Below are 14679 nucleotides of genomic sequence, written 5' to 3' on the forward strand. Positions count from 1 at the left end.
AATATTATCCACTCAGAGAAAGTTCTTATATTAGAAAGATTTAAACAGAAAAGGCTTTTTACTGATATTAGAGAAGATTAAAATTTCTAATAATACATAAAAAGAAAAATTCTTTTCTGGACCATTGCTCATGCTACCTTCTCTGAGCCTTCCCTCGCTTGACCTATTCTATCTTTTCCATAATTTAAAACCATCAACATGTCTACCTCCAGTCTTCATAATTTCAATCCAAGCTAACTTCTCTTTCTTGCCACCAGATTTCCTAGTAACCATGACTTAACAGTCTCACAATTCTGCCTTTTACTACACATTTACTGTGTATCTTCACTCTTGCATTATTTCTTGTGCTGATTAAACTTTCTCCCGAACAAACACTGTGTCTTCAACACTCTCAGAGTCCACTTGGAGCTCTTACTACTACTTTAACTTTTTCTGATCCAAATTCCTTTATCCATGGTGACAATCTCCATTGTGCACAAACTTAAAATTATTACTGATAACAGTTTCCTAAGTAATTAAGATGTGTTTAAAGTAATATGAGGCCAAAGTAGAATGAACCATGAGTGGGTTGAAAATAAAAACTGAATTGTGCTCCTCAAGCCACCGTGTAAATTCTTTCTCTATAGCAGGTGTTTCTAACTATAAATACGTTCTAAGAGTCAATATTATGAAATTTTCTTTTGAAAACCAATTTTGTAGTTTTTAAAGTGTGAAATTTATTAATATCAAAGTCATCTTACAGTGTTACAAGTTCAAACACATCATCTAGGCCAAAAATTTGAATTGATTTAGATACTTCTTACAAGTTCCTCTTTTTTTTCAAAATGTATTATTTTTTTTTTCATTTTACATCCTGATCACAGGACCCTTACTCCTCTCTTCCCAGTCCCACCCTTAGAAATGCCTCAGTTCATTAGCCCCTCCCCTTCTCCTCAGAGAAGTGGAAACCCCCCTTCTGTACCACCCCATCCTGGCACATCAAGTCCCAGCAGGACAAAGTGCATCCTCTCCAACTGAGGCCCAACCAGGCAGTACAGATGGAGGACAGGAATCCAGTGGCAGGCAACAGAGTTAGAGATACCCCCCCACTCCAATTGTTAGGAGACCCATGTGAAGACCAAGCTGTACATCTGCTACAAATGTGTATGAGGCCTAGGTCCAGCCCCTGCATACACCCTGGGTGGTGGCTCTGTAAGCCCCCATGATCCCAGGTTAATTGACTCTGTAGGTCTTCTTGTGGTGCCCTTGACCCCTCTGGCTTGCTCACTTTTATCCCTCACTCTTCCAAAGGCTCTTTGAGCTCTCTCTGATGTTTGGCTGTGGTCTGCATCAGCCTACATATGCTGCTGGATGAAGCCTCTCAGGAAGAACGTATACTAGGTTCCTGTCTGCAAGCATAGCAGAATATCATTAATAGTATTAAGGGTTGACTCTCTCACATGGGATGACTCTCAAGCTGGACCAGTCATTGGTTGACTTTTCCTTTAGTCTGTGCTCCATATAAGAGTTACTGTTAAAGGTACCTTCCCACTCAAGTTAGAGATTTCTTGTTTCTTTTTCTTTCTTTCCCCATCAAGTCAAATTTATGTTGTCCACTTACTCCTGAGATTAAGGCCTACCCTGGCATAAGTTCAATATATCAGGGATCATAGCGTTAAAGAAAACTAACCCATACTCTCCCAGAAGCTATCAAATGCCAATAGTTTGTCAGCTAGTAATGTGATTTTATGTTCTCATCCTCCAGTGTATCCTGGGATTATGTCTGGCTGGAGTTTGTGCAGGTCTTCTACATGCTCTTTCCTTGATGGCATCAACCACCTCTGGCTTTCACAATCTTTCCACATTCCTTTCTGCAAAGATTCCTGAGCCTTGGTGGGGAGCATATGATATGTATGACCCACTTAGAGCTGATCACTCCACAATCTCATTCTTGGCACATTGACTAGTAGGAGGTCTCTATGTTAGCTGCTATCTACTAAAAAAGTTTTTCTAATGAAGATTGAGGGATTCTCTGATCTATGGATATAGCAATAATTCATTAGGAATTGTTTTAATAGTGTGTTTATTTAGTAGAATAAAACATTGGCTTATCTCCTAGGGCCTAGTCACAGGTTCATGGCTCCATTAACAGTATTGGGTATAGGTTCTGTCTCATCAACTGAGTCTTAGACTAAAAACCAAAGGGTAGTTAGTTGCTGTATGTCATTCGTGCTGCTTCTGCAACAGTGAGCATATTTTATAGGCTAATCATTGCTATAGCTTGCAGAGTTCACAGACAAGTAAGATTGATAATTATTTTTTTCTTCTGACAACATGCATAGCACCTTCCAGCACCAGCTAGCCAATAGGGATAAGACTTCCGGGATTTTTTTTCCATGTTGTATGATTCAAATATGTGCTGTCTTCAACTATAGTTCTAGAGGGTAGCCAGGCAATAATCAGTAATTTGAGGGGTTGTCTATGTGACCTCATTGACCAAAAACTTTAAAAAAAGGTGACCTATTTCTGGTACTGGGGCTTTTATTTGCTAGCATGAAGTATCTAGTTGGGGTATTGTTTCCCCTGTTGTAGGATAACTCCTTTAAAGCTTTTTTTGTATATGTATACTATACATATTAGAAATATATAGAGATATATTAGAAAATTTGTTTAGTAATAAGTTTCCATTTGACTTTTTCAAAGATCATTGGGGTTAGTTATCCTTTCCCATATTCTCTCTTCTATGCTCACCCCAAGTATATACCTGAAACTAATGTGAAGAACTTTGAACTAATTTCATTGGCAGAAAAGATTTCAAAATAGCCTAATTGACTTTGTTGTGTGGTCATTAGTGTTCACTTTTATGCAGATCTACAATTAAAAAAAAGAGCAAGTAGAATAAAAAAAAATACAAAATGTACAATTTGAAGAGAAAAAGAACACCAGAAATGGAATAAAGGAAGGCATGCCCTCGGGGCAAAGCCCCACCCAATCCTGCAACTTGTCAAAAGATGTCTAAGGAAAATTCTGTTCCTAAAGTAAAGGAAAACATTCCCCAGAGAATCAACAAATCAACAGTTATGCAAATGTATTTCAAGGAGGGGGCCAGGTTCCATCCCTAGCAGGCATCAGAAGTTGGCAGTATCAGCCTCTTGGTTCTGGTTTTTTGAGTCATGAAGGATACAGGAGTAAAAGAGCTGTGAAATCTTCTTCCAAGGTTAAGGAAAATCACTGAAGTCAGGCATGTGCTGTGGGAGTCCCTGTAGAGAGGCCAGGAGAGACTAGTGTGTGAAGCTCTAAAGGTAAAGCCTGGATTGCCTGGGAGACCTCAAGATGTTGGAGACGTCAGAGCCATGATATATCTGCCAAGAATTGCCGCAGACAGGGAATGAAACAATCCCAAGAGAGAAGTACATTGCAGTCTGAAAAGCTGGAAGAATGGAGCCATCTAAGCCCTTTCACATCAGACATGGAGCTGGAAGAATTTGCCCTCCTGGGTTTTCATCTTGCTTTGGTCCAGTATTTTCTCACCATGCTCTCATTTTTCCCTTTTGAAATGATCATGTATATTATGTGCAATAGTATGTGGAATGTGTTTTTTTTTTTATTTTATAGGGGATTTCAATTAAAAGATTGTCTTGAGTCTCAGAACAAACTTTGGATTTTTAAACAGTCTTGAGACTGAAAATCTGCAGACTTTTTAAGTTGGACTAAGTGCATTTTACATTATGGCTACAGTCCTATATGGGCCTTTCAAAAGCCCGTGTTATTTCCAATTAGTGCTCCCTTCTCTCCCTGTCTCCCCTTCTCCCTCTCTCCCTTCCTCCCTTTCTTCCCTCCCCTCCCTCAGTTTTTGTCTCACTATGTAATCTCTCAGCTACTGCTCCATGGCTGCCTGCTCCCACGTTACACACCATGATAGCCATGTACTTTACCATCTTTTAGAACTATGAGCCCCAAACTAAATGATTATTTTATAAGTTTCTTTGGACTTGGTATCTCTTCATAGCAATAGAAAAATAATGTTTTTTCTCTTTTTGTTCTATTTATCACTCTCTTTATGTTGAAAGTTTTTCTCAAATATCGTTAAATTATTCATATGTTACCCACATCAAAGAATGGGAAAATAAAAGTTTTTAAAAGGTGTCAGAAATGTTATATACATGAAGGAAGTTTGTCATCTTGCTGTAAGGTGCCCTAAAATGCAACAATGTTGGGTGGATTTTCTCTAAGATTTCTAAGTTTCTTTTTAAAAATATCACTCCAATTTTTGGAGCTCATAAATAATATAGTTGGACATAGGACATTCTTTCTGTACATCTGATTAAGGAGGTCAATGAATCACCTGTGTGAAAAAATGAGTTTGTTCAATCCCACTTTTTGTCTTAGTCTCTTTTTCAAAACATTTATTTAAAGAAGGTTGGTGTTTTCATTACCTTTGTATCTCTATAAGAAAAGACCTGAGGCAAATAACTTAAAAAAATAAATTTATTTAACCCACAGTTTTAAAGAAGCAGAAGCTCAATAAGGGATACCCCTTGACTATGTCATCTTGTGGCACAGATGGCAATGGCAGCTGTGTCTGTGTGAGGGAGCCTGTGAGTGCATCTAGAACAATGAATAGCCTTGAGGAGGAAGAGCTCAGTGTTGTTTCCATAATTCTTTGCAAAGACATACCTTTAATATCCTGAGAACCATGACCCTTCCCTATGTGCAACCTCCTACAGGTTTAACCATATTCCACTTGCAATACCGTTCAGACCAAGCCTTGGGTCACAGACCTTTGTGGGGCCATCTTCCAAACCATGGCATCTGACTTTCTCTTTCACTGTATCATCCCTCTAAACTGTGACTTCCCCACACTGCTTCACCAGTTAGTACTCCCTTGACTTCTAGCTTTCATACAACTCCATTATCTAAGACCCATCCCCATCTTCTTCATCATTCTAAATTTGTATCTTCTGTATTCCCTTGGTATCTTGGGGTGACGAGTCAATGCATGCCAGTAATCTGTATTTGATCTCTAACTTCCAGAAATATATAAAATCATTTCAAATAGCGTTTGATTCTTTTAAGAATAGAGCACCAAAGAGCATTATGTTCATTGCTGTGATAACATCCAATTTATTTAGAAAAAAAAAAGACCATTTGTTAGCACAAAGAACTGAAACACTAAGACAGTGAAAATTTCTATACTTCCTTCTCAAGAATGTATTTCTAAGCACAGATCAAATGTTTCTGGTGTGGTTTTTTTTTTTTAAGTGCAGTTAGTTCAGTGTGCTTTTGCATGCCTCAGTAGTGGTTATTTGGCTGGAGAGCATATTTTAAAAATATATATTCACAGCTAGGCATTGTAAGAGACCTTTCATCCCAGCACTCAGGAAGAAGAAGCATGCAGATTTCTGTGAATTACAGGCCAGCCTGGTCTACATAGCAAGTTCCAGGGCAAATAGGAATACATAGTAAGGCCATATCTCAAAAAAATGAGCCTTAGACTTACAGAAAGTCTGGGAATTAACCTAGCTTCTCTCTTTTTCCTATGTTTAAAGCACAGTACAGAGTAAGGCCCATAGATCCCTGGAAAGCCAGTGACAGCCAAGATGGGCCATTCCCATTTTCTTCTCTTCATTTGTTTCATGCTGTTTGTGCTGACTTTAAGGGCACCAGGAAGGCTTCTATGTGAGTTCTTTCAAAGAGTATGGCCAATCTGACTCTCCAGTCAATGCTACTTCAGTAAAAATCTACCAACCAATCAATGAAAACCTGATGAACTTCATCTAACCTGAGTAAACTCATGGGTCTACACTCATTGATGTGACGGAGTAAAGATGAGGACAGTACTGTGAGCCAGAGATTCTCATACTTTCTAAATGTCTAAATCTATAATAAACATATTAGAAATCATATTAGAGTGCTGCTCAAACTTAGATGCCAGGAAAAAAAACCTTTAAGAATGAAATATAAAAATCCCCTGACTTTGCACATCGTATGTTAAGTCTCACTGGGAAAATGGGATTGTTTTTAAAAGGAAGAACCAGAGGTCTAAAGAAGCCAAGCCAACTAAAGCTCTTCAAGGCCTTTAGAACTCGGACATTTTCACCTTTAGAGAAGTCAGAAGTGAGCCAAACAGAGCAACTGATGTGTAAATTCTCAAAATAGATATTAGCCATGGCTTTATTAGTGGGGTTGCAATATGATTCAGTAGCTGAGAGCACAGCTTTGGAGTCAGGCACAATTGTGTCATTGAATAATTTAATCTCTCTAAAGTTCAGTTTATCCTTTCTGTACTTTCTGGAATGAACCAAGGGCCAGTGAGCTAGCTCAGAAAGTAAAGACACTATCAATCCACAGAACCCACTCAATGTAAGGAGGAAACCAACTCCCATAAGGAGAAAGAGAGAGAGAGAGAGGGAGAGAGAGAGAGAGAGAGAGAGAGAGAGAGAGAGAGAGAGAGAATGAATGTAAGATAACTCCCTTGACCTTGAATACAGTTCATTGCCTTTACCATTCTGGTCTTAGGTCAACATTGTATCTTCCTAGGATCCTTGATTTCCTAATCATTGTTTAACAATGGCTTTCTTTGTTCCCTATTGCCCTAAACATGTCTTCAATTCTAATTACCACATGGTGACATATATTCCTTAGCTTATTCTTTTCTGCCTCTGTATATAGTAGAGGAAGCATCACTGAATTCTTAGTCTCTTAAGGAACCTGGAAAGCTCAAGGAGCACCTCATTAGAAGGCAGAGATGCAAAACAACCAAGGAGAGTCTGGGAAGCCAATTTGAACAATCGGGAACACTTGACTATGTAGTGAAGAGATCCAAACACCAAGCACTCCAGGGGCTTAAGTTTGTCACTTACACTATTGTGGAAGAGGTTTGGTACAGCCATAAATGAAAGGTCACACAAGCTGCAGAACCAAAGCTGTGTAGAGAGATGATTCGTACGTAACAACTAGGTGCTCACTTAACTGTGGAAAAAGATCTTCATTGATGTCTTAAGGACAACATTGACTATAAGATTGTTTTTAACAGTATGGGAAAGCTGAAGTGTTGGAAATCATGACTGACAAAGGTAATGGAGGGAAGAGGAGCTCTCCTTATGTCACTTTTGATGACCATGACCCTGTGGATAAGGTTATCATTCAGAAATACCATCCTGTGGATGGCCAGCACTGTGAAGTAAGAGAAGACTTGTAGAAGCATGAAATGGCTAGTTCTTCATCTAGTTTAAGAGGTCAAAGTGGTTCTGCAAAATCTGGTAGTGCTCATGAAGTCACATGTAGTGACAATTCTACAGTGAATTTGGAGGCAGCTGAGGTGGGGGCAGATATCTTAGAATTTGGTGGCTACAATGGATTTGATAATGGTGATTATGGGGGAGATGGCTCTGTTTACAGTGGAGCCAATAGAAGTGGTGGACAGGCTTATGGGAACCAGGGCAGTGGCTATGCTGGGAGTGACATCTGGGAAATCCATAACCCAAGCAGCTAAAGAGAGTTTGAATAATGAGGGTTAGAGAAGTTTGGGAGATGGAAGAAACTATAACGGTTTTGGAAATCTCACAGTCGGTCTTCAAAGTTTGGGTCTATGAAAAGAGAAAACTCTGAAGGCAGAAGCTCTGGCCCCTATCATGGTTGAGGCCAACAATTTGTGAAACCACAAAACCAATGTGGATCAAGCAGTTCCAGCAGCAGCAGTGGGTATGACAGCGCAGAAGGTTTTAATTACTGCTGTGAAGCAAAGCTTTGCAGGAGAGGAGAGGCAGAGAAGTGACAGGGAAGCGCTAGGTTTCAACAGATTTGTGCACTCAGCTGATCACAGAGGTAGCAAGTGCCTAACGACTAGGAAGATGTCTTAAACAGTACGCATGGGTAGGCAAAAAAAAAAAAAAAAAAAAAAAATCCGGGACTGTATTTATGGCTAATTGTATAGCAGGGCATTTTAGTTGCTGTTCTGTAGAGAGCTAAAATATTCCAACAAAGGCTTTAGTGTGGACTTCTCCTGGCCCCGCCCCACCCATGCTGTCAATTGCTAAATGTAGTGGAATGATTGGGATGCTGAATGTGCTCTTAAAAATAATAATAATAATAATAATAATAATAATAATAATAATAATAATGTATAGTAATTGGTGGTACTTAAGTATTTTGTTTTGCCTGTAGATTAAAAAGAAGCAAACAAGGGTCCATAGGCCAACTCTAACACATGGCCTCTTTTTGATTAACTCTCAAGAGAAGAGTCATTTTTAGTTTTAAATGATTGGTTTATCTATTTATTTGCTTTTTTTTCTGAATTTTTCTTGGTGGGGGGTGTTGAGGCCCACATTCTCCCTCAACACTTTGCCTCAACGCTTTTGGGGCTAAGTGCTCTGGTCAAGAGAGAGAGTGGGGCTCTTGGGGCAAGAGACGCGAAGAATGGAGACAAGACAGAGTGTGATTCAGTCTCTTCTATTTTCTCAAGTCTCTCTTATTGAAGGGAATTCTGAGGTATTTATATACACAAGCAGGAGAACATAGGTGAAAACATTTTACCACGTGCACCATACAGCTGAGGTCACTAAACAGCAAAACAAGCTATGTGGGATAAACAATATATTTATCAGAGTGTGCTTCAGCTGTTATAGGCTTTTGACAACCAAGTCTTTCCATCAGGGTATATGGTTCCAGATGGCTGCAAAGTTGATCTAGCTGCTTTCTACTAAAGTCGGCTCCCAACAGGTCCCCCTTTTTAAATTTTTTTCAAAAGGGAAGGCTGGGAAAACTTACGGAAACCGTGCCTGTCCTAGGTTGGAACAAAGGACCCCAGCCTCACTTAAGATGGTGAGGCCTCCCTTATTTTAGGGGCAAGGGTCTCGATATGCTCTCTTACCCGTCATTGGCTAACCGGCTTAGCACGCAAGTTAGGGGTTAATCCTCATCAGTCTTGATGACAGAGGTTTCAGAGTCCCCTACTTCCAGCCTGTAATATTGGACCTGTATGGGTTTCATTTGTTATCTGTTGCCGTACCAAAGCCATCAGTTTGAACAGCATGAACCCGAGAGACAAGAGACTTAATATCTAAACCGTTGATATAAAAGCAACACTCTTTAAGGCAACACACAACTTCCCCTGTTGGAGAAGTGAAAGGTCTAAGCCTTGTACCCACAAATTTATACCAATGAAATCCTTGAATTTTGCATCAGCTTAGTAACAATTATACAGATAAAGACAGACTAATATTAACCACCTCAGTCCCCAAGTCCAGGGAATTGGGGCGCCGACTCCTCATTAACTTCTTCAAGCTGAACATGGGCTTTGACTTTTAGAAGAGGAATGAGGGGAAGGGTAAATTGATAAACATCTGAAGTCTGTCTTAACTGCATCCAGCTGGAAGTCCAGGGCATCAGTGAACATGCAGGTGATAAGATTCATTCTCCAAAGCTGTGTATTCTGCAATATACAAATCTCAAAACAAGGTTTAGTATCAAGATAATTATTTTAATTCTCTGAAATCTAGTGTTCTGGAGGCCTACCTCTGTCATGTCTGATCCATATAATTCTGGAAGACATAACTACTACCTTAATGACCTCATCAGAAAACTCATAGAAAAACCTTTTTTTCCAAATTAGCCTTTCCTTAAGCCAGTAACCAGAAAAACCTTTACATTGAGTTTTTATCCAGAAAAATATTATACAACTCAGAATCACACCCATTTTGAAAGTTAAATCAATTAACATTATCATTCTGCTTAGCTCTCTGTGTAGAGCAGCCTTCTATTTATTCCTCGCGTCTTTAAAGCCTTTTTCATCTGTTTTTACTCACTTATTTCTTGCCCCATTTTTGTTACTATAACCTTTATCTATTTATCTGTTTGGCTCTCTTGACTCAGAGCAGCCTGCAATTTACTCCTTGCATCTTTAAAACTTTTTTCATCTGTTTCTGCTTATTTTTTTCTTGCCCCGTTTTTGTTACTATAACCTTTATCTATCTGTTTGGCTCTCTTGACTCAGAGCAGCCTGCAATTTACTCCTTGCATCTTTAAATCCTTTTTCATCTGTTTCTATTTACTTATTTCTTGCCCCGTTTTTGTTACTATGCAATCACCTTTGTTTCACTTCGGAATTCAGCCAGCTCTGTCAGTCGACTGGTTCTCCAGCGCAGGGTGTCTTCCACTGTATCCCGCTTACTGGAGTCCCTGTTCGGGCGCCACTAATGTTGAGGCCCACATTCTCCCTCAACACTTTGCCTCAACGCTTTTGGGGCTAAGTGCTCTGGTCAAGAGAGAGAGTGGGGCTCTTGGGGCAAGAGACGCGAAGAATGGAGACAAGACAGGGTGTGATTCAGTCTCTTCTATTTTCTCAAGTCTCTCTTATTGAAGGGAATTCTGAGGTATTTATATACACAAGCAGGAGAACACAGGTGAAAACATTTTACCACGTGCACCATACAGCTGAGGTCACTAAACAGCAAAACAAGCTATGTGGGATAAACAATATATTTATCAGAGTGTGCTTCAGCTGTTATAGGCTTTTGACAACCAAGTCTTTCCATCAGGGTATATGGTTCCAGATGGCTGCAAAGTTGATCTAGCCGCTTTCTACTAAAGTCGGCTCCCAACAGGGGGGAGTGTTTTGTTTTGTTTTGTTTTTTGAAATTGTGTTCCAAAATATCCTGGAACTCACTATGTAGCACAAGCTGCCCTTTAACTGGAAGCTATCCTCAGGTTCTCAGATGCTAGGATTACAGGTGTGAGCCATACCTGACATAAAGGGTTCGTTTAAAATACACACTAGCTGAGTGTGGTGGCACAAGCCTGTGATCTCACCATTCAGGAAACATAGGCAGGAGGATTGTCACAAATTCAAGTTCAGTCTGGTCTGAGTAGTGTGTTATAGGTTACCCAGAGGTACAGAATAAGATCCAGTCTCAACAAACATCAAAAGAAAATGAGAATAAGAGGAGAGAAGGAAGAGAGAAACAAAGAAAGAGGAAGGCAAAATCCTGTGTGCCCTGCAAAGTCGAATATCTATTTGGCCTTTTGTAAAACAAAACAACGCCTTGCACAATGTGCTACCCCTAACACAATGCACAGAACATAATACATTCTGATGCTTGTTGAATAAAAGAATGAACGGGCAAGTGCGATTGTCAATGTGTGTTCATGTGTGCATGCAAATAGCAGACACTTTATGGACTAAGCCATCTCTGAATCCCACAACTGATATTTTTGAAAGTGAAATTTATCATTGTTTCTCAATGCCCTCAATAAAACACATGCCATTGGGGTATTCTGTCCCTTACTCTACATGAAAACTTAGACAGATGGCAATTCTACAGTCACACTAAATGACAAAACATAATCTTGATTCAGCAATCAGTATGCAGTCAATCTAAGAGATTAATCAAATTCCTCAGTCTTACTGGGTCTGGTGACACAGGCCTGTAATCCCGGCACTTAGGAGGTAGAGACTGGAGGAGGATCAGGCTCAGAAAGATAGTAATTTTGAAGCCATTATGAGCTACATGAGACAAGGCATCAAAAACTACAAAAGGGAAGGAAGAAGGGAAGGAGGGAAAGGGAGAGGGAGAATCTCTTCAGTCTTTATTCCAGATAAAATCTTCTGCCCTTGTCCATACTAAAGCCCCTAGACTGCAAATGTCTTTAGAGGAGATATTAGGGAGAACATTTTGTGTTTTATAAAAAGGAAAAGAAGCCAGGGCTATGTTTGCTGGCATGGTGTAGGAAAAGGAAGAGCCTTTGCAGGCCCATGCTGCAGCATCCTTTCCCCCTGCAGTACCAAGCACAGGACCTCATAGTATAGAATAGAGTTTATTTAAGGCTCGGGGAGGGGAGTTGAGGGAGTTGAGACAATAAAAGGCAGAGAGAGAGGGGGAGGGGGAGGGAAAGGGAGGGGAGAGGGAGAGGCAGAGGGAGAGAGAGAGAGAGAGAGAGAGAGAGGCTGGCCATGAGCACGCGGAGAGAGAGAGGGAGAGGATAAGGGACAAGAGGAAAAGAGAAGAGAGCAAGGAAAGCAAGAGCAAGAGATAGAGAGGAGGGGGCAAGCAGCCCCTTTTATAATGAGTCAGATACACCTGGCTGTTGCCAGGTAACTGTAGGGTGGAGCCTAGACCAAATGCCAATAGGTATGATATTAAACTCTGTGGGGCACTCAGACCTTTCCCTTCCACTTGCCTACTCCTGTATGAATCGTCACAAAGGTAGAAGTAAGAACTTCTTACTTTACGTGGAAAGAAAATAAGAGAATTGGTCATTCCATCCTTAGTGAATGGTTTCCCACTACTGGGTTCTCTGTGGGCTTTTCTAAGGCCTCTGCAACTGACAATCCCTCTTGCAGGAGATCTAAATTGACACATTTCTATTTGATTATCAAGTCCTTCTACGCTGAGGTACTCACCAGTTGTCTCCAGCTTCCTGTTGCTAGGATTCCTACCTCCCCTCCCCCAGATCACCCAGTTTTATAGGTTCCAGGAAGAATTAATCACCATTTGATTTTAAAGAAACACACATGGTGTGTCAAGGCAAACTACAGAACAACCCCAACACTATCAACCCTTACCTTCTGCTTTTATAGCTCTAACCCTCTGCCTATTGTTAGGATTCAATGTCAAGGTCCCGGGAGCCATTTTCCCACTGTTACCCTCCACATGCCTACTTTCCTGCTACCTTGACAAAAGTGGGTTTATTTACAATGTCGGGAAAGTGTGGGAAGAACAATAGCTGATTTCCACCACAGTGGGCCATGAGCTATTGCAATTTATAGAAAAACAGGAAGCAAGGTCATAGATGAGTCTGTAAACTGCTCCTCTTCCATTGGTGCCTTAGCATGAGCATACTGATACATGGCTGCACTTGAGGTGCAGGATGTATTACCACCTCGGACCTTTTCGGGAAGACGAAGTGAAAGCATCTTCGGTCACCTATAAGCTAGACATGGTGGCACAGGCAATTATTGCCAACACTCAGGAGGTAGAAGTAGGAGGGCCGGAAGCTCACAGCCATCTGTTGTATACCAATACTAAGGCCAGCACTGTTCCCTCCCACTAAAAATAAAGTCTTCTAAAAAAGTGAAAAGGACACAAAATGGTGACTAGAGGGAAAAGGTGTGTAACTGGGAGGAGTTGGGGGAAAGGAGTGAGTGGGAGCATGAATGTGATCGAGATACATTTTATGAAATTCTAAAGTATTGTTTTTAAAACTCAACAAAAGAAAACTAGGAAGTAAAAGCCACGGCACCCAAGAAATTAGTTGTGATGCAGTTTAATGGTCCAGGCTATGGCAATGTGACATGGACTTGGCATCTACAATGTTCACATTCAGGGACTGGGCAACCAAACTTTTTAAAAAAGTAACAACCACCCACTAAAAAATCTTACGTTTTAAGTAGGTATATGATTTTGTATTGGGTTGTATTCATAAATGCCCCAACTGCTTTCAGCCCACATGCCATGGGTTAGACACACCTTGAATGAATCTTTTCCTGAGGAGGAAGTCCAACTCAGGCCCTAGGTTTTTTTCACTGCCTCTGTTCTGTGCTACAGAGTCAGGTAGGTTTTTCTCAAGACCTGGTCAAATGAGAAAAATCAGTTTGGCATTCCATCTTCAGGATTTCCATTTTGTTTGCTTTTGGGCTACTGTTGATGTTTTGAGAAAAGTTCTCACACTATAGCCCTGGTTGACCTTGAACTCACTAAGTTTAGGGCTGGCCTAGAACTCAAGGTAATCCTCTTGTATCAGTCTCACAGGTGCTAGTATCAGAGGCATGATCTACCTTACCCAGTCTAAGCTCTCTCATTTCTGAAAGTGAGAACAGTCTCAAGGGTTGTAGGATGATGGGTATAAAAGGCCCACCTGTTCCAGGCCTAGCAGAGTTCCTTATTCCTAGATCCATTCTTTCCATAAAGACCTTTTCTTTGCAGGTCAGCTTCATTAATAGACTCTTGCACACCTGTTAAGCACACTATTTCAAGCTTGGACTCTTGAATACCTGTTAGCCAAAGGGAAGGGCATAAGTGTCTCTTGAGAGAATACTTCCTCTTCTACCTCTCATGTTTCAGCATGAGAACATTTAAGATGCAGTAGGTGTTATCATTCCAGCCCCATCACTCTTGTGAGTGATGGAGAGAAAGATGGCAATAACCCTCTGCAGAGAAATCCTTCCACGAATTTCTTTGCTACTCCTGCTATAATTATGCTTTTTCTTTATTAGAGCATTTTCCTTGTAAATTCCATATATAATGATTTTGGCTTTAGAGTTTCTCATCTACTCTAGAACATCTATTATCTTCCTGGAAACTTGAATTTTAATCATATTATATAACTATTATATTTTCCACATATTTATGTAAAAATCACTTCTCTAGAAAAAAAAATGTACGAGCTTTATCCTGTACTTACTCATAAGCATACTCTTCCCAGCATTCTCTACCTGCTTGAGGATGGAGAGCCTAAGTATTACTGGTAAGTGAGTTATTTAGGATTTCAATGAGACTTCAAACAATTGTAACCACTGGAATGGTGGGAAATGACATAAAATCGGGAATTATTAAGGAGATTGTGGAGGAAAAAAGGAAAGTTGGGGGATCAGATGCAGCCCTACTGTCAAACATTAATCAGAGCTCTGGAAACCCTGAAGAAGAGGAAGGCTTGTAGGAGTCAGGGGTGGAGGACACTACAAGAACATGACCCACAGAGTCA

Source organism: Arvicanthis niloticus, chromosome X, assembly GCF_011762505.2.
Source record: "Arvicanthis niloticus isolate mArvNil1 chromosome X, mArvNil1.pat.X, whole genome shotgun sequence".
NCBI lineage: Eukaryota > Metazoa > Chordata > Mammalia > Rodentia > Muridae > Arvicanthis > Arvicanthis niloticus.